At 39.4% G+C, this 20,765-nt stretch overlaps 1 protein-coding gene across 1 annotated transcript in view; it reads right to left on the reverse strand.

Annotated features, from left to right (window-relative positions):
* ss18l2 (ss18, like 2) overlaps positions 1 to 20,765 on the reverse strand; it is a 692,656-nt gene that overhangs the window by 23,286 nt on the left and 648,605 nt on the right. The window lies entirely within an intron of this gene.

Raw genomic sequence — 20,765 nt, forward strand, 5'->3', positions numbered from 1 at the left:
AAACCTCTCAAAACCACGTTGTGCTTTAATGGCAGGGCATACATGGCAGCAGGTCAGGCTGGTGCTGCTTTTCACACCATGGCGGTGTTTCAGGCATACCAGGCAGATCTGCTGAGGGATCTCAATCAGGGCCGCACCTCAGCGCCGCACCACAGGTCTAGCTCTCCGTGCCACCAAACAAAGCAGCTGCCGCGATCAGTTGATCGTTGGCGCGATGATGGCCGCGGCGAGACATCTGTGGTCGGACTCGGCTGATTCGCCGGTTTCGCCTTTCAAACTTTTCCGCCGCCTCCGTTGGGGCGGTGGTGGGAAAGTTTGGAGAGGCGAAGGCGCGTTCGGCAGCGTTTAACCTGCGTACCGCTGAGATCCGGATCCGCGCCCAAGCAGGCGGGAGGGCCTGCCCCGTCATGGCCCGAGGGCTGGAGACAGGGCCAGAGTGCCAGTATTGCCTTTCGTGCGCCCCCTCATAGGAGTAGGTCGCAAAAGAGGCGGGACTCCCGGAGGAAGAAGGATCCCTCTTAGTTTTTCAAGCTTTTCTCTAGGCGCTTCTTACATCAGGCCTGGGGCTGGGTGGAAGGATATTCGACGGCCCGCCTTGGCTTGATCAGTGAGAGCGCCTCTTTCAGGCATGCAAGGGTGGTAGTACACCGAGGTCATATGAGAACGGTGTGGTGAGTCTTCGCTCTACACGCCGCAGGTGAGAGTGGTCTATTTTGTGTCATAACACTAAAATATGTATTTCTTACAGACCTTCGTTCCCTGTATAGAGTATGGGTTTTATGTCAACCGTTAGGAAGGAGGAAGTTAACTGAAGTTTCCCCTGTAGGTGGCTTAATACAGCGCCAGGCTCTGGGTTGTGGAGGTGAGTGTGTGTTGGCTTTCCCCTCTAAGGAATCGCGGGGCAGGCCACCGCTCATGTGGTTCATATGCATGTAAACTTAGGCCTCCTCTCATGGTGAAAGTTATGTTGAGGCCGCCGCTCATTTCCACCAAAATGTTAGCGGAGTACTAAGCGGTAGGACGTCCTTCTGGGAGAATGGAGTGCTTACTACCGCTTGGGGTTTTTACTTTGTGTCTCCAGTTCCCTTAGCCACCGCAGGTTAGAGCAGTTGGAGCTTCAGTTGGGTATGTTGGCTTAGTTGGCCTTGGCTGTAGGGATGATGGAGGTGCGTTGCTGAGGCACTATCACCACTGGCTGTTCACTACGTGAATTTGAGCCCATATACCATCCCTGTGTTATCAGCCTCCTCTCATATGAGAGTCGCTCGGTCAGAGCTCGCCAGTTTTTCTAAGGTCTGGGCGCATAGCAACTGCGACCAGGTAGCTAGCCTTTAGAGGCCTCCTGTGGGTGGCCCCAGTTTGTGTGAATTGGTGTGATATGCTTCCCAGAGACGTTGGCTTTGTGAAGACTTACCAGCTACCAGCTAGTAGGCTCTACGAAGCCTCCCTGAGGACGAGTCCCCATCAGTGCAATGGGTAGTTATTAGTCAGCCAGTAGTCTAACTGCCAAGGTTTTCATAGCAGTCAGTTGTAAACTTGCTACCAGGTGGTAGGCCTCACCAGGCCTCCCTGAAGGCGAGTTCCATAGTTGGATATTTGAGTAGTGTAATGGCAAAAATTAATTCGTCGACATCACTAATAAGAGACAAACCATAATCCAATTGTCTTTATAAAGATTTATTTTCCTTGCAAGGAAGAGCCACGGTCAAACGCAGCCGCTCGAGGCTACCTTGAGTGTGAACTGGAGACACAAAGAAGCCACAAGCTTCTTATACCCCCAATGTCTAAATAATCCCCTCAGTAATTTCCCATACATCTGGCGAAACCCACTGAAGGTTTCGCCTTGAGCAATTAAAAGCAAGAAACACAATGGTCCTTCATCTGTAACAACAGACAGAGTATCACCTACTCTTAATCAGCATATCTATTCAAACGCATAGATGCTAGTCAGGAATTCCAATTCCAAGAGCCATAATAGATAAAAGGGACAATGTATGGCTTCCACAGGTGAGGCCTCTTTGATCTGACTCATTTAAAACACAATAGAGAAAACAGGTTTGGAAGATTAAATCTTCTGTGATTAAATTTTTCCCCAACAATTTCCCCCTTTTATCATTCTTTGATAACTTGCAAAAAAGAAAAATTTTAAATGTGTATATAATAAAAATAGAAGTAGTAATAATAGTCACTCATCACATTCATTAAAGCTGGGTAACAGCAACCTGTCGAGTCTTTCTGTGGCATGAAATGGTTTCTGTCACCACAAACCCAAATTACAGCATGCGAAGTGTCACTTGGTTTGCTAAACGTACAGGTAAAACCTGTTGTGATACTGCCTATCACCGCTGTGCAGTTCCCTGTGGTCGAATTCTTGATTTCTTGATTCTTGAATTCTTCTTTAACTTGAAAACTGATTGGCTCAGCACCACGTTGTGCCAGTGTCTCTGCTCCTGAGATGATAACGGCAAATGATGTTTATATATCTGCTCGCACAGACGTTTGCCTCCTGCTTCTCTCTCCTCTCGGCTCCTCCTCCCCGATCACTGGTGGGACCTTTCTGCAATGGCTCGCATGCACCCACGTCGCTCTCTCCGCTTCTTTGACGGCAGTGTCGTCAGAAGCCTGACAAAAGGCCCTAGCCACCTTTCCGCCTTCCAGCTCTTCGTACTCAGGTCCTGTTTTACCACGTGATCTCCTGGCTTGATGTTGTGCAAGGGAGTCTCAGCCGGTTTCCCCTGTATCCCCTTTCGCCTGCACACAGATATCAGACAACAGAGAAGACATTTCTTTGCAATAATTCACAATTCTATTGATGCAAGCTATTGTTTACCCCCTTCCATTCCCATGAATGGTGGTCTTCCAAAAAAAATGTCTCAAACGGGCTCAGATTTACTCAAGGCCTTTTCTCGTTTTCATGTATTTCAATATGCATCAAAATGCGAAATTTTCAGCAAATATTGTAACCCCCTTATAAACTTCATTCATTTGAGTACCATTACCATTACCATTCCCCCTTTGGCTGCAGGCTCGCCCATGCAGCCATTTATCATAATCATTGAAAATATTGTTGGGGTAAACAAGGCTTGCCATCACTTCTTGTCTAGACGCCATTTTGTACATTCACACATCATTCATAAGTTTCCAGCCACGTCTCCACAGGTGCTTCTCCGCTGCTGTGGCAAATGCCTGCATACTCTGTAAGGAAATCAAAGCATTTGTGTTAGTTTCAGATAATAAAATACATTCTGGTTCCTTTGACTGCTGTGCTGCCGTGGCCTTCGCAGCCGCATCTGCTCTCATGGTTTTCTGTTGAAATAAACTCTTTGTTGTTAGTTACGCTGCGCATTTAAGTCTTAACTTGAAAGTTTCCCATAAACATACTGAAAATATCCAATAAAATGGAAGACAAATCCGTATTTCATCTCTGTAAGCCGGGCTAAGTCAGTAATCACTGTCACTGCTCTCCCATCATGTTAGGGGTGTGTGATACCTCCAAAATTCAAACATGCCAACTTTCTGCTATCAACCGTTTGACGACACACACATCCCTAGGCCAGACCCACAGTCACTCCTCAGAGACTAAACACTTTAGAAAACATATATGAAAAACAAACAATCAGTGGTTCTTTTGATTAATCAAAATCATAACAGACCTTTTTGGCATTCACTCAAACTCAAACTAAACAATACAAATAAGTAAGATAGATAATAATCCATCTTAGCGCCTTAAATCTCTACATAAAACATCCTTCAGTTTACATTTTGTGCTTTGCCCACAGTTTCTCACTGTGCATCACATTCTTATCAACCTTCCTTCAGTCAGTCATTTCAACACAATTCTTCACAAACTACCCTACTTACTATTTCCAACAGACCCATTTTCACTCATCATAGCCCACCTCATATTTAACCATTAACAAATATAAATCTAAATTTGTTAATGTTAAATATACTTCATCAAAATGACAAAATTATCAATTTGTATTACGTTCAATCAGCTCGTTCACTCATCTTTATCTCGTGACATCATACTTAATCATACTCAATACCCAATTCTTTATCAAAATCTTTTCAGCTCCTGTTATCAATAAACAAAATTAATTAATTAATCAATTAGGATTTCTTTTAAAGTACCATTTTCTCCATGCCCTGTCCATTAAAACTCCTCTTACATCATGTCATTTGGCAGTGATTCTTATCATCAAACTTGCCACATCAATTTCTTTAACGCTGGTTAAAACCAATCTGTATTTTAAAAAGCATTCATATTTCAATATCCATTTTAGCCTAATTTGACTTTGATTGTTCACAATCCCTGTCAGAAATCCTAATTTTTATTTTTATTTTCTATTTATTTATTTTTTTCCTGTATGAATCAAAATATGTCTAGAAGTTATCTAGATATTCTTTTAGAAGTTATCTTTTTGGTTCGCCCTCCGGCCTTTCATAAATATGAGGGAGTCTCTAGATCATTTGGATAGTGACTTCGGTTAAATTGTCACTTTGTCTCTTAATTAATCCAAAGATAAATTAAAATAGTCTTCATCCATGACAAATTTGGTCATAATTACTAGTGACAGACAGAGCTGGATGTCCAATCCACTTAAAGCTCGTCCCATGTTCTGATCATCTTTTCATCAGATTCACTCAGAATAATCAACTTCCTCTAAAGTTTTTTTTGTTTTGTTTAACTTAACTCATCTGTAATGATAAAGACACTAATTCCAGAGGTTACTGACACACTACACTCAATCATGACACATAAATATGAACTGCTCATTCTCAAGATGTGCTTTTACATGGTCTCTTAACCAGTTTCAAATATGTTCGTTCATTAGTTGTTTATTTTTAGAAAAGTCAGCTGGGTTGTTTTGTTCTGATATCATTGTTTTTGTGTAGTCTCAGCTTTAACTGAGCAATAACAGATAGAGTACAATCCCTGTTTCCAGCCTCTCTCTCTCTCTCTCACCCAGATAATCTTTTCAACAGTCTTCTAAGACTTTAACTATAATGTTAAATTCATTAACCCTTAAATCATTAATCCTTCACAAAGTTTAGAAATTTCATAGTGTAACTTATTGTTTCAAGTTATCTTTAGTTTAGATTTCTTTGTTATTCAGACCTTCTCTTTAAACTTCAAAAGCCGTCCTCATCTTAAAGCCATCACCATGTCTCCAAATTATCCTCTGCCATCCTAATGACCTGCAGGATTAAGACTATGATAGAGACATATTAGTTCAATATCATACAGTTTTACTAATCCAAATAAATTTTGTTCTGCTCCACAAAGTTATCAATCACAATCACAGCATGGTCTCAGCTGGCTCTTGAATGCCGATCTCATTCATAGCTCTTTTCCTTCAGGGTGTTTCCTGGCTCTCAATTTATGCGGTATTTGGTGAGCGGTATAGAGGGGCCAATATTAGGGCAGGGGCTGCTGTGTCCAGTCTTGACCTTGGCCCTTACGAAACACAGCTTCCCCCCCCAACAGAGATGCTGCTGGCCTCACAGACATCTGCCTCACCTCTCATACACACCTCACATAAAACCCCCTCCTCCTTTTTTTTTTTTTTTTTCTTTTTTTTTTTTTTGGTAGGGGGTCCAAGGCGACTTATCGTGATTCCCCTGGCTTGGGTTGCTATCCTGTCAGGCCGTAGGAAGTCTTACCCGTCATCGGGAACAACCACATCGTGCTCAACCTCGTCATCGCTTTGAGATCTTTGACCCTAAACAGGATCCGATATTTTCTAGAGCCTTTCGGAAAGTGCATTCAAGAGTCATCAGAGCCATCTGGTCTGCTTTCAAATTAGCAAAAACATGGAGACAGGTTAATTATAACACAACTTAATCACTAAAATCCATCATACTTCTTCAAAGACGCAACCTAACAGTGCGTGGATTACACTCAGTGAATTTAGCCAAAACAACTCTCCATTCCATTTAATGTTCTGCTACATCTGTGACTAAGGCCATCAGTTCTGTACATGGTGAAGGCTAAGAGTAGACAGAAGTTACTGGTCATATCATACATTAATCAAAATTTCAGTTCAATTTCCGTCTTATTGCCCTCTTGATGGCACCTTTTTTATATCTTAACAAATAACTGTCTATTGTGTTCACATAATGCCCTGTGCTTTTACTCATCAATATCTTCTATCATCTGTGGCACAGGCTCATATATCAGCTTTGAGCTGGTCTGGGATGAGAGAGAGACTCTGAGGCCTTCAGGGTTGCTACACTGCATTTTCATAAACCTTTCACTCCTCACACTAGCTCAGTGTAAGATCTGGCTTTGTTTTCAAATAAATATAAGACATTTTCCTTTTAACTCTATCCTTAGACAGAAATCACATTTTCAAGTGATCATAACTTTATATTTGTCTTTTGCCCCCAAAATAAATTCAGAAGCTATAATTTTCACTCAGATTGAGTCTCTGTTACTCAAATTAGGCCACGTGGTGGCCGGATTGAGATTACAAATTGTTTATTTCAGCTCAGCACAGGCTTATCTTTTGAAACCAAAACATCAATTTCTAGGGTTTTCAACATTTTAACACCTATAGTTATTTCAACAACCCAATATTCAGTCAAATCATCATTATCAGAGTTTTGCAAAGGTGAGAAGAGCAAGAACATATTTATTATATCTTTTTCATTTAACTCGGTTAATCAGGATTTATATATTTTATATATCTTTTACAACATGTTTTATCATCTTTAACTTTAATTTTAACCTCATATTAAAATTATCTCAAATCCTTCCTTCAAAAATAATCACTAAAGAATTTATCAAGCTTATTATTTTCTCATTTTCTTAGTGTAAATCTGTTTTTTTTTTTTTTTTTTTTTTTTACTGATTTCATTTACAGAATTTAGTCTGGTGGCCTGATTTGCCACACTTTTTACACCTTATGGGTGTTCAGACACAGTTACGCGCAAAATCAATGGCCCAGCTGAGCACAATTAAAACGCTCTTATCTTTAGCTTATGGAGCAACGTTCAGCAACCTGTGTGCTCCAAAAGTGGCAGTCTGTTTGAGAACAGAGCTCGCTCGAGGTCCAATAAAACAGACAATGGCTTGCAATTTATGGTGCTTTATCAAAGTTTATCTGCTTTTTCACCAACATTATTTTTAGTTACTCAAATTGTATATCTCCCTTCGGTTATGGCACCTCCCCCATTTTATAAATTAATGAATACGCACAAACATCTACACATTTGAATTCTCTTGTTCTCTCTTTGTTTGTAGCTAGTTAACTTCCAATTACAATAAAAACATTTCTGCCCATTATCTTCATCAGTCCAGCAAATTTCTTTGAAGTCAGGGTTTCAGAGCGGAGCTGCTTACAGCATTTGCTCTTGTTCATCTTACAATCTTTATACCGACTAATCAAATTGCTGATCATATCACTCAAATTGTTAGCTAAAATTTAGTCAAAGTTCATACTCACCAGCGATCTTTAAACAGCTGTGGCATTTTAATTTCTCCGTTTCATTTCTCCACAGTCAATGCCTCTCACACCCAGCATTTCGGTGTCTGCTCACAGTTCTCACACGCGTTCTCACAACAGCCCATCGATTTATCCTTTTCCTTCAACTGACTCTCTTTCACAGTCCCAGTCCGGTCACTCAGCGGTGACACTCAAATCATGACATTTAATGAACTTCGTATACGTTGCATGCATTTCTGGCCATATAATTTTCTCATTTGATAAAATACCGGTGTCTCATATTCAGCTAGCTTGCTTTGGATTTCCCCATATTGGCAGTCTGATTCTGTGGCTTTTTCGCGCGCGCGCTATTAATCTGTTGGACGTCTCCGTACAGATCTGATCTCTTCACCCAAGATCAGCCGGGCGGACACTCGCAATAGTGCCCTTTTCGGGACTGCACACAACTCAGTCCCCGGACCGCACACAACTCAGTCCCCGGACCGCACACAACTCAGTCCCCGGACCGCACACAACTCAGTCCTCCAATTCGCCCACGTGATTTCAGTTTCTATCCCATAAACATATCAACCACGTTGCATTCGTCACAGAGTCAGACTCCCCCTATGGTTTATCCCTATCAATTCAATTTTCAATTTAACCAAATTCTAAAAAATAAAATAAAAATTCCCCCTGAATTTTTTTTCAAGAGTTTGTCTCTTACCAGAAGCGCCCCGTTGCCATCGGATTCTTTTTCTCTGATTCCAGTGTCTGGACCCTCCGGACACCCCCAGAGCAGTCAGCCCTTCTCCCTCAATTCTTCGGGGTAAGGCTGTGACTCTAAGTCCAGGATGATCGGGTCACTGTCTGCTCTCGGGGTCCAGAAGGCACATCCAAGGAATCCCACTTCTGACACCAACTGTAATGGCAAAAATTAATTCGTCGACATCACTAATAAGAGACAAACCATAATCCAATTGTCTTTATAAAGATTTATTTTCCTTGCAAGGAAGAGCCACGGTCAAACGCAGCCGCTCGAGGCTACCTTGAGTGTGAACTGGAGACACAAAGAAGCCACAAGCTTCTTATACCCCCAATGTCTAAATAATCCCCTCAGTAATTTCCCATACATCTGGCGAAACCCACTGAAGGTTTCGCCTTGAGCAATTAAAAGCAAGAAACACAATGGTCCTTCATCTGTAACAACAGACAGAGTATCACCTACTCTTAATCAGCATATCTATTCAAACGCATAGATGCTAGTCAGGAATTCCAATTCCAAGAGCCATAATAGATAAAAGGGACAATGTATGGCTTCCACAGGTGAGGCCTCTTTGATCTGACTCATTTAAAACACAATAGAGAAAACAGGTTTGGAAGATTAAATCTTCTGTGATTAAATTTTTCCCCAACAGTAGCTAGCATGGCTTGCTATCAAGTAGTAGGCCTCATCAGGCCTCCTTGAAGGTGAGTGCCGATGTTTGGCATCCGGACGGCTAGCCTGACTGGCTATCAGGTGGTAGGCCTCACCAGGCCTCCTTGAAGACGAGCCCCCAGGGTCTTTTGGTTACTCTGACAATTTTCATAATTGCTATCAGTTAGTAGGCCTCACTAGGCCTCTCTGGAGGAGTGCTCTGAGTCTCAGTCACTTGACGGTTAGCATTTTATGCTAGCAGGTGGTAGGCCTCACCAGGCCTCCCTAGAAGGCTTGCTATCAGATAGAAGGCCTCGCTAGGCTTCTTTTTGAAGGTGAGCTTCCGAGGCAGGGTGCTCGGGCAGCTAGCATGACTTGCTATTGGGTGGTAGGCCTCACCAGGCCTCCCTGAAGGCAAGTACCGATGTATGGCATCGGGATAACTAGCCTGGCTGGCTATCTGGTTATAGGCCCCATCAGGCCTCACTGAAGGCCGGCTGTCAGGTGGAAGGCCTCACCAGGCCTCCCTGAAGGCAAGTACCGATGTATGGCATCTGGTTAAATAGCCTGGCAGGCTGTTAGGTGGTGGGCCTCACCAGGCCTCCCTGAAGGCTTGCTATCAGTTGGAAGGCCTCACCAGGCCTCCCTGAAGGTGAGTACCGATGTGTGGCATTGGGGTATTTAGCCTGCTGGCTATCAGGTTGTAGGCCTCAGCCAGGCCTCCCTGAAGGCGAGTACCGATGTACGGCATCTGGGTATTTAGCCTAGCAGACTATCAGGTGGAAGGCCTTACTAGGCCTCCCTGAGGGTGAGCTCCCAGGTTGTGGTCACTTTGACAGTTAGCATGAATTGCTATCAGACAGTAGGCCGCACCGGGCTGCCCTAGAGGTGATCTCAGCTGCTTGGGATTAGCATGCATCACTGACAGGTAGTAGGCCTCACCAGGCCTCCCTGAAGGTGAGCTAGAACGCTCTAGAAGCCGGCATAAATTGCTATCAGGTGGTAGGCCTCTCTAGGCCTCCCTGAGAAAATTGCTATCAGTTGGTAGGCCCCGCTGGGCCTCCTTGAGGGCAAAGTTCCCAAGTTTAGGCACTTCTTTGTTACCAGTTCTCTGTGAGTAGAGACTTTGGTAGTTTGACCTACAGCTGGTGGTTACCCGCCAGGCAGGTTCAGGTGCTCCCCTCACTGAGGGTCATCTATGAGCACACAGCCACCTGAGTCTGATCAGACGGTCGCAGGCCTCTCGTGAGGCCTCCCTGTTAGATCAATCCGTAGGCCTGTCCGGCCTCCTTATTACTTTGAAACACAAGTACTTGATAGATCCTTGATTTGAGCAGTTAGACTCCCCTCGCTAGCAAGGGTTGTAAAGCACTATGCTGAGTGTTGCTCTCTGGGATAACCCGTCTCTGAGATCCGGGCTAAGAGGGACTGCCAGTTTTTCAGTCCCTTAGTCTGGATGCCTCACTGAGGCACCATCCGGAGGATCTGTTTCTGAACAGACAGGGTTGGCCAAACCGAAGTGCCCAATCACTTAGGGCACCAGGTCAGGCCTCCCTGGTGGCACTCGGGCGAATATGTTCCCCGGGTAGGGATTTGGCTGGGGTTCCTTCAGGTCCCCTAGCCACATTCCCTTAAAGGGACCCCTTCTGTTGAAGTAGTTGGTCCCAGGCCTTTGAGCAGTCTGGATAGGACCTCATGGAGTTGCATTATGGTTCCTCTTTAGGCGTATAGCTTGGGCTATGACCGTAGGGAGTGCTGTCACTGTCAGCCCAGTGTGACCGGAGGGGGAGTGGCTCAGGTTTTTCAGTTGAATTTGCTTGTGCTGACAGTTGTCACTGCCAGTGGGCAGACACTCCCCTCAGCATGGTGGCGTTGGTATATCATTCCCCGTAGCGTCTTTCCGACACAGCGTCTCGTTCCCTGTTCTCAGGGAACAGAGGTTACATACATAACCCAAGATGTTTTGCCTCTGTTGAGGACATTATTTTGCGAATTTCTCTGACAACATACACAGTTTTTAGTATGGATATTCTTATGAAATACAAGACATTCTTATGAAAGTATTATTACACGTCTTTTTACATTTACATATTGTCCCAAAACTCTTTAATATGCAAATTAGATACAGTGTATAGATGTGTTGCCTAGAATGGGAATGGCATTTATGGCCATGTTTACACACATATTGCATTAAGTAAATTGGTATATTAAATTATTCTGTATCTTTCATAACATTGAGAATCATCTTTATACAAAGTTTGGATAAAAAAAAACTTGAAGCATAAAAATGTATTGGTGAATGAAAACAAAAATGCCATTGTTTGTCTATATGGTCTATTGGATATAACATATAACATAGGAATTTTAAAAAATATATATGTTTTTTATGCTCCAAACAATAATGACCGGGAAAAAACAAATGTGAATTCACAAAACCTTTTTTTCTGGTTCTCAGGAAGATATGTTAAAAGACTAGTAACGCATTAAAGCAATGTAAAGGCAGACTAATAGATTAATAGACAATATTTTTGAAATTCCAATTATTGGTAAATGACTTGTAAATAAATAATCATACATTTCTCACTGTACACACTGCTATGGTGGAGCCGTTGCTTAGCCTATCTGCACTTTACTAGAGCACCCTCAGTAGTTTCTGAAGCAACCTCAGTGATTTGATTCTGGAACAGGGCCTGTCTCTGTGTTAACCCTACTCGTTTGCTCAGCATCGCGAGTGAAAGGAAATGGTCTGTCAGTCCCATAGACAGTAAAGGTCAGTCCTAGGGGCGCGCGCGCGCACACAGCACGTGCATTTCCTGGATGTACGTAACTACACTCTCTGCCAGATGGCGCTGTTTTCACTAGCGGTGTTAATACAAAACTTGAACTCTTTACTCCTTGACTCCTTGAATTAGGATTTTAGGTTTATATGGTGTGATATGTATAAATAAGTTAAATAAATGTGTTCATATCTATATAATAAGAGTGTTTTATAGCTGTACATAGTAAATTAAGTTTAGTTTACTGCAGTTAAAGAAATAGGCTAAAGTATAATTGGAGTAAAGCCTGCAGAAAATCTAGAGCAGTTGTTTCAACTTATGTTTTTAAGTTAAAACAACAATTATAGCCTACTTGTTCACTTAACTTTCAGTCAAATTGAGGACAAGAAAACTTAAAATGCCTTGTTGTCTGGACAATCTAGTTATCTCCAGGGGCGGACTGGCTATCTGGCACACTGGGCAATTACCCGGTGGGTCGCTGGACAATGTGGGCCGGCTCATTCCTACGTAAATATATATGAAGAATAAATATAGTAAAATTACGTAGCCTGTATCTGTAATGACGAAGTAGAGGCAAGCGGATCCATCTGCAGAACTTTATTAATACAGATGATGAAACAAGGAATCTCAGAAGTAAACCACAAAGGAAACACGTCGCAACATGCAGCGTGGCAAAACAACACTTCACAAAGAACAAAGAACAAGGCAGTCCAGATAAAGGGTGGATAATGATAAACAGGTGGATGTGAGGATAATGAATAGACAACCAGACAGGGCTGGGAACTAATGATAGCAGAGGGGAATGATGGGAATTGCAGTTCTAGAACTCCGGTGACAAGGAGCGTGTGAGACCGGAGGGAGGTGAAGACGCGCACTCAGTGACAGGTGTGCGCTCCGTGACACTACACATACATGGTAAAACTGGCAACTTTCATATTCAAGTAGCCTATGTAGAAAAGTGTCATATATTAAAATAAATATATAATTTGCTAGTTAGTTCACATTATTTTACACACTGGTAATCAAAAGTTTGAAATAATTAAGACTTTTTAAAATGTTTTTGAAAGAAGAAGGCTGAATTTATTTGATCAAAAATACAGTAAAACCACAAATATTAAAACATATTAATACAATTTCCAATAGGCCTAGTTGTTTTCTATGAGAATGTATTGTAAAATGTAATTTATTCCTGTAAAAGCTGACTTTTCAGCATCATTATTCCACACTTCAGTCAGTGTCATATGATCCTTCAGAAATCATTTTAATATGCTGTTTTTTTCATATAATTTTTAAACTCTTCCAGTATTTGAGCTATATTCCATAAAATTACAGATATCTAGATACTTTAACCACTAGAAAGGCACCCTAAAACAGTCCACATTCTGCACTACATTCTAAGTCCTCTAGACCATAGCATTGTATATGGTCTGATTTTATGGTAGGTATTGAACTTAGTGATATTAAACTTAAGTGTATGGAAAAGAGAATTCAAAATTTGTATAAAAAATACTATTTGCCATGTGCACCAGGAAAGACAAATTATAACCTAAAGAAGTCATTCAGTATGATAAGCATTTAAATAAAACAATTAATATAATTCATATTTTTGTATAAATAGCTTCGGTTTAAGATTGCTCTGTGTATAATGAGCTGGTGGGTTTATGGTGAGGTGTGTTGCAGAGCGGATGTGCCAGAAAGTCCAGGGCCACTTTTTTGTCCCAGTCCACCCCTGGTTATCTCTACTGAAAAAAATTAGTTGAAATAACTAAATCGCAAAAATATTTTTTACAGTGTACTTTCCTATCAGAAGGAATAAAGTGGACATTTGATCCCCCTGCTGGATCCCATCATGGAGGCGTGTGGGAAAGGCTTATTCGTCTTGTAAAGAAAGTGTTGTAGTCTACTCTTCGACAACAATGCTTGGATGATGAGAGCTTTCACACTATTCTTTGTGAAGCTGAAGCTATTCTTAATGACCGCCCTATCACAAAGCTTTCTGATGATCCAAACACCTTGGAAGCTCTCACGCCTAACCATATCAGTTAAGATCAAAACCACTTCTTCCACCAGGACTTTTTCAAGAAAGTGATTTGTATATCAGACGTAGATGGCGACAAGTCCAATATCTGTCAGATCTTTGTTGGAAAAGGTGGATCAGGGAGTATCTTCCACTGCTTCAGGAACGACAAAAATGGAGGAAACCACGTAGAAACTTTGCTGTTGGTGATTTAGTGTATATATTTAAAAACGTATGTGTAATCCTTAATGGTTTTGTTGTTTTTAATTGTAAACTTAAATTGCCCATGATAAAAATTGCACACTGGGCATTGTTCAAGCTGGGCAAACAATTGTTCATTATTTGTAGTGAAAACACTTTAAATAATTAATTGATGGTTTCTATTGTTTCATGGTTGCCTTGTGTATTAATTTCCATGTGTTTCTGTGCAATTTTTCTACACTGTAAAAAATCTAACTCACAAACATTTTGACTAATGATAATGTTTTAGTTAACTGGACAATTAAATGCAAAAAAGTTGGCTTAACTGGTCAAAATAAGTTGGTTCAACAATTGTTGGACCAACCTAGTATTAACTGTAAATTCGATTTGTAAATGCAAGTTAACATGCATACAAGTTGCAACAAGTTAACAATGCATTCTGGGTGCATCATGCAAAACTCATCCATGGCTCCCAGAATGCATTGCGGTATGAAGCATGTAACCATTGTTGAGATTTATAGGCTGATTCTTGATGTCTGTGTGAGAAAATCTCATAGGAGGGCAAAGTGCTTAATGTACAATCTGTTTTAAACCTTAGTCAACTATTTTGATTAAAACCATATTTGATCTTTTCTAGAATCACAATTTAAAAAAAGCTAATAGTATATTGCTCATATTAAACTCATAAAATCTGTGAATTAAGCCACTACACAATGATTATATTCTTATCATCGAGCAGCTGACAGCATTTGATTATCTTTTCTTGCCAAACATTAAAAAGTCATCAAACTACCCAACTAAAGAAAACACTCATCACCATGATGGTGACATAAAAAAATAAAATAAAATAAAAAACTTAATCAGCTGAACAAAACATCTTAAATTGGGAGACATGTGACCTTACTCAGTTAATTGAGTTAAGTGAACTACTTTGTTTAAAATTTGAGTAAACTCAAAAAAGCTGTGCAGCAAGTTGCCTTACAATTTTAAGTTATGTCAACTTTTCTTTTTTTACAGTGTACTTAGAGAAAAGGAAAAGGGACTGTGACTTTTTTGATGCACTGAGGGACATGGAGGATGCTAACCGGGCTGTCCTGCAGCATGGACAAGAACAGCCTGACCAATATATGCAGCTGTTACTGGATAGCCAGGCCGAGGAGAGATGAGGAGGCAAGAGCTGGCATTCCACCAGTCAGAAGCGGAAGAAAGCAGACGGCAGCAGAGGGACTTTCAGACCGGGTTTCTGTCTGTTCTTGGACAGTTTGTCCAGTCGTTCAAGAAGTAGCCACAATGACCAGCCGCTTGAATGAAGCATTTGCTCTACCACACTTGTACTTTATATATTGTACGTGTTGGCACAGCTCTTGGAAAGGTTACTGAAAAATACACTTTTTTTTATATTGTTGTTTTCACATTTTATATTTTCATGTTATTGTTCTAGTAATTTATTTGTCTTTGCACACTTTTATTTTCATTTTGTAAGAACTAATCTGTCTAAAATAAAGTAAAATGTGTAAAATGTCACTGTGTCTTTAATTTCCACATTCTAACTATATAACCACATTCTAATTGTATTCATATAGTGTAGGAAGCAAATAAAAGGGCTGCTGCTCGCAAGTCTTTCTGAATATGCACATAAACATATCTAGAAAACCCAAATAATATATTTTTAAATGTATAACTATGTGAATGTAGTATAATAACTTATAACCACAACTTAAGTGAAGCCATAAGTGTGGTCCTGCTTCATTTCAAATTTGAGGAAGAAGTCTCTAAAATTATGCATTTAATGAAGCATATTGTAATACTAGTCATGTGAAATTTTTTTTTTGTGAATGTTAAGAGATGTTATTGTGATAAAAAATAAAATACTTGCAGTCTAGTACCTAATCTTTCAACTGCTTAATTCAGTCTATTGTTTTCATTCAATTAACTTTTCACACATCTGTCATGACTGATATGGGGCGCCGTTTGTAAAGCGACTCACGCTGAAAATAACAGCAACATTTTGACACATTTAGCTTCAAACAATGTTTAAAAAACTGGTATGAATTTTTGGCGGTCACTTTTTTAGCACATTTACAACAATATTTATCAACTTAGAGATATTTTAAATAGTTAAATCTAAATGTTAAATCTAAATGTTAATTGTTAAATCTAAATGTTAAATCTAAATGTTATATCTAAATGTTAAATCTAAATCTAAATGTTAAATCTAAATCTAAATGTTAAATCTAAATCTAAATGTTAAATCTAAATCTAAATGTTAAATCTAAATCTAAATGCTAAATCTAAATGTTAAATCTAAACGATAAATCTAAATGTTACATCTAAATCTAAATATAAAATCTAAATGTTAAATTTAAATGTTAAATCTAAATGTTAAAACCGGTTATCTGCATTCTGAATTTGCATATTAGTTAAATATTTAGTTTCACCCGAAACATTTAGATTCAACATTTATATTTAGATTTAACATTTAGATTTAACATTTAGATTTAGATTTTGTATTTAGATTTAACATTTAGATTTTACATTTAGATTTAGATGTAACATTTAGATTTAACGTTTAGATTTAACATTTAGATTTAGCATTTAGATTTAGATTCAACATTTAGATTTAACATTTAGATTTAACATTTAGATTTAGCATTTAGATTTAACATTTAGATTTAACATTTAGATTTAGATTTAACATTTAGATTTAACATTTAGATTTAACTATTTAAAATATCTCTAAGTTGATAAATATTGTTGTAAATGTGCTAAAAAAGTGACCGCCAAAAATTCATACCAGTTTTTTAAACATTGTTTGAAGCTAAATGTGTCAAAATGTTGCTGTTATTTTCAGCGTGAGTCGCTTTACAAACAGCGCCCCATATGACTGAAACCTCATTATCCTTTTATAGAAAATGTTTTGTTTTGGAATTGAGCTATTACAACACATTCAGATTTTGGATTGCCCATCATCCCATTTTGCATTAAAATGGTCAAACCAGGTGAAAGTGCACGTTTAAATAAACAGTGTTGGTAATGTGTGTACATAATCAGCAAAAGCTATGGGGCGCCGTTTGTAAAGCGACTCACGCTGAAAATAACAGCAACATTTTGACACATTTAGCTTCAAACAATGTTTAAAAAACTGGTATGAATTTTTGGCGGTCACTTTTTTAGCACATTTACAACAATATTTATCAACTTAGAGATATTTTAAATAGTTAAATCTAAATGTTAAATCTAAATGTTAATTGTTAAATCTAAATGTTAAATCTAAATGTTATATCTAAATGTTAAATCTAAATCTAAATGTTAAATCTAAATCTAAATGTTAAATCTAAATCTAAATGTTAAATCTAAATCTAAATGTTAAATCTAAATCTAAATGCTAAATCTAAATGTTAAATCTAAACGATAAATCTAAATGTTACATCTAAATCTAAATATAAAATCTAAATGTTAAATTTTTATAAGCCACTTCGAGCACTGATGCTTTTAATATGAAACCACAAAGACTGTTAGGCAGAAGAAATTATTTATTCATATTCTTTTTAATCTTTTACTAATCATCTTCCCAATAAAACTACATTTCACCTTTTTGAGTGGATGTTTATTGCACACATATTAATCATATATAATTGAAGATACCAACAAAACAAGACCTTGATCTTGAGTATAAATCAATTTTAATAAATCAATAGAAGTGATCATGATATGGACAAATTTACATCATCAAATTTACATACAATTGACTTGTATGGATACAAATGAAAGTAAATTAACTACATATAATTGATTAACTGATGGATGTAATATGAAAAATAAAAGGCAAATAAAGTATTTGTAAAAGGCAAGTAAATGTATCCCAATTTCAATTAAAACATGCAACAGAGTTACCCTACACACCATTATAGTGATGAAAACTAAATTACATTTAGTTCATCAGTCAATAGTGTTCAGTCTATTCATCAAACGGTCTCGGGCTGCCGTCCTCTTGATAGATCAGGTCAGTGACACAGTTTATAAGTTTCTTGCGATTTTCATCCAGATCTGGTACAGATTTAGAAGATTTTGGAAGATCCTTCAAATTAAATGTTTTTCTCATTGTTCTTAAAATCACCACCAAAATTGCTCTTTTAGAAACATCATTGACTTTCCCAGGAGGAGGAACTGATGTCTTGCGGTTGAATCCAAAATCATCCCAATTATCTCCTTTCATACATAATCGAGAATGTCCCAGAATCTTTTCTATTGGATCATATTCAAGAAACAACTGGTATGCCCTCTCCCACCACTCTTCATCCACTTTCTCGTTTATGTTTAGCCAATCTGCCATCTGTTGAAAAACAGGAAATAGAAACGAGTGTGCTAGTGATCAGTTTGCATCAGTGTTGTTACTTTTGGTCAATTGTAAAATGTTAAATTGCCGAGCATTAAATACACAGATAGTGACATTGAGGTATGTAACTATACACTCTTCGTATGGGTGATATTTTTATGCTCAGTCAAATCATTGTGAATGTATCGTATAATACTGAGTTAGTTATGCTTCAATCATAAATGATCACGCACATTATTAAAACCTTACCGTTTATAGGCTTTGTGATGTCCTGTGTCTTCCTGTAAAAGTGATGCGTTGATACAGAGCGGTCGCAGCTGCTGTGACAATGTCAGTCAAGTGGTTTGATGTGAAAGACACTCAACGACTTTAAAGCTCTACAGGGTGTGGTCGTGTGGCAGTTTGGCTTTCAGTGCACCAATCCGGATGTACCCGCACTTGTCTCATACAAGTATGAGTAATTCTGCAGAATGCTGACTCTATTTACTGTAATAAGTCGTTATACACCAGTGTGGTCACACCAACACAGTTATTGCACAGTGATATACTCTGAGATATGTTAACCAGCTCTACACACCATTATAGTGATGCAAATTACATTTAGTTCATCGATCAATAGTGTTCAGTCTATTTATCAAACGGTCTTGGGCTGCCGTTCTCTAGATAGATCAGCTCAATAACACCGTTTATAAGTTTCTTGTCAGTTTCGTCCAGATCCGATACATCAGATTGAGAAGATGCCGGGCCTAGAACCCACTCATTCCAATTCATTTTCTTTGCTCTTGAAAGCACCACCAAAATTGCTCTTTTAGAAACATCACGGAATTTCCCAGTAGGAGGAACTGGTGCGTCGCAGTTGAATCCATTATCTTTCCATTTATCTCCAGTCATATATAGTTCAGAATGTGTCAGAATCTTTTTTATTGGATCACTTTCAAGAAACAACTTGTATGCCAACTCCCACCACATTTCACTCAGGTTCATTTCATCTGCCATCTGTTGAAAAACAGGAAATAGAAACGAGTGTGTTAGTGATCAGTTTGCATCAGTGTTGTTACTTTAGGTCAATTGTAAAATGTTAAATTGCCGAGCATTAAATACACAGATAGTGACATTGAGGTATGTAAATATACACTCTTCGTATGGGTGATTTTTTATGCTCAGTCAAATCATTGTGAATCTTCTGTGTCTTCCTGTAAAAGTGATACTGTCGTGGAAATTTTAACTCTTTAGTGGCTTTATTGCTGTGGAAGTACTGATAAGCCTCGGAGCTTTTCAGATTGTTCATCGCTTCACCGTCCGTAGCAAGTCAATAGAGTCAATAAAGTAGCTAAATATACTTGTGTAAGTTATCTGAGGCCACTTCTTCAGGTCGTCCTCCCATCCCACAACAGTAGAAGGCAGAGGTATAATAACATTATTCTGTTTGAGGTGTAACAAGCTGTGTTCCCACATGTTTAAGTTACCGCTTACGACCGTAACCATGGTAAACGCCGGTTCCGCTTCAGTGACAGTACGCGGCGGAAGTCGCGCCCATATTTTGCGCAAACCGTCATGGGGCGTAGGAATAGTGTGGATAGAACTACGCTATTATATTCTATACTTTTATTAATTCTATTGAGAAACCAGGAGAAAAGGGTGAATAATGACTGAGAGTCAATGTTAAGAAATGCTTAATTATCTAACATGACATCATGGGCCCTATTTTAACGATCTGAAACGCAAGTGTCAACGCGCGAAGCGCAAGTAACTTTGTGGGCGGGTCTCGGCGCTGTTGCTATTTTCCCGGCGGGATAAATGGCTCTTGCGCCCGGCGCAAATCTAAAATGGTTTGGTCTGAAGTAGCTTCATTATTCATAGGTGTGGTTTGGGCGTAACGTGAATAAACCAATCCGAGCGTCATCCAACATTCCCTGTAAAAGCAGGTGCGCAAGTTCCATTATGGATTGCTATTATTATGGCGTATTTACCAGGCGCACGCCAGGAGCGGTTCACAGCCGAGGAGACTGATGTGCTTGTAAGAGCAGTGAAAGACAGAGAAGTGAAGTTGTATGGGGATGGGAGAAACCCACCCAAAATAGCGTCGGTTAAACAGGCGTGGGAGGAAATAGCCACAATTGTTTCATCAGCTGGCATCCCCAGGACGTCGCACCAGTGCCGCAAGCGCTACAATGACATCAGAAGACGGGGAAAGTCCAAGCTTGCCAGCATCAATCGGGCACGCCGTGTAACGGGAGGTGGATCTGCCTCTACTCAGGACCTGACGCCAGCAGAGGACATCGCTGCGTCCACCCTCACCGATTTTTTTTCCTGGTTCTTGACGGACAAACCAATTTGTTAGATGTCCTTATATACATATGTCTTGCCAGAAGTTGCCACTATTGGGCAAACAGGTCTCCTTAATTATTAGACTACAATTAGCCTGAATAATTTGTAAGCTAGATTTATGCCTATTTTTTCACATCTTCGTGAATCGTGGCACACCACAATGATTTCCGTCATCTCATGTGTTAATATTTTTTAGTGTAACAATTTATGATTTGCAAAAATAACTGTTGCATCTGTGTAGATTACATGAGCAAAGTGTATG

Source organism: Gobio gobio, assembly GCF_949357685.1.
Source record: "Gobio gobio genome assembly, chromosome: 9".
NCBI classification, from domain to species: Eukaryota; Metazoa; Chordata; class Actinopteri; order Cypriniformes; family Gobionidae; genus Gobio; species Gobio gobio.